Genomic DNA, 885 nt, shown 5'->3' with positions numbered 1-885 from the left:
ATTCTGTTAAATTTGGGATTGTCAAGGAGTAACTCTCTTACCTCTAGTTTAAGCACAAGTCAGTAGCACTATCATTCAATCTAATTATTGTTCTGTATAATTTAAACCAACTGCCTATGTTACTTGGAATCTGGATTTCTTTTTTTTTTTTACTGTTTTGTATAGATTAATCAAGTAGAACCTCAGTTCTGTATAAGTTACTCTGTATTGTGTGGAATCTCATTAGTATTTCCCTCACTCATAAAAAGGAAAATGAAAAATTGCATAATATGTTAAATGGCTTTCTTCATTGAAAGAAGTGAAAATAATGCTGCTGATCTGAATGATTCATGTATCCTAAGAACTGGAGCCCTTGAGTCAGCAGATCAGAAATACCAACCTTTCCTTACAGGTATGAATCTTGGTTATCTTTGATTCTTCAGAGAGTTTCAGAAATTTATTTGTTTATTTTATGGTTGATAAGTAACGGACAAGTATCTTATCAAATTATCTTTTGAGATAATTACAGTTGTAGTATGACTTAACATAACTAGATACGTTGAATGAGAAGTATTTTTGGTTTGATTTCAGAAAGTCTTAGTGGTTTTTTGATCTTTTCATGTATTTATGTAACAGGATTTTATCCTGCTTTGTATGAATTTCTAGTGTCACTTTGGGTTGTAATATCTCTGCAAATGTAAATAAAAACATTTCTTAAAATGCCTGGTAATAATAGTCCCCAGTGTAAAATATTTTATTTTTTCTGCTATATTTTATATTAATTTGCAGTACAATCCTCAAAGTACCCACATTTCTGCATGTGATGAATATACTTTTCATCTGCCACAGTTCAGTGTTCAGAGGTTCTTGCACGTAGAGGAAATAGGATACTTCCTAAAAATTCAA

This window comes from Nestor notabilis, unplaced genomic scaffold (assembly GCF_000696875.1).
Source record: "Nestor notabilis isolate BGI_N333 unplaced genomic scaffold, ASM69687v1 scaffold9175, whole genome shotgun sequence".
Taxonomy (NCBI): Eukaryota; Metazoa; Chordata; class Aves; order Psittaciformes; family Psittacidae; genus Nestor; species Nestor notabilis.
Note: the sequence above shows the minus strand (reverse complement) of the source record.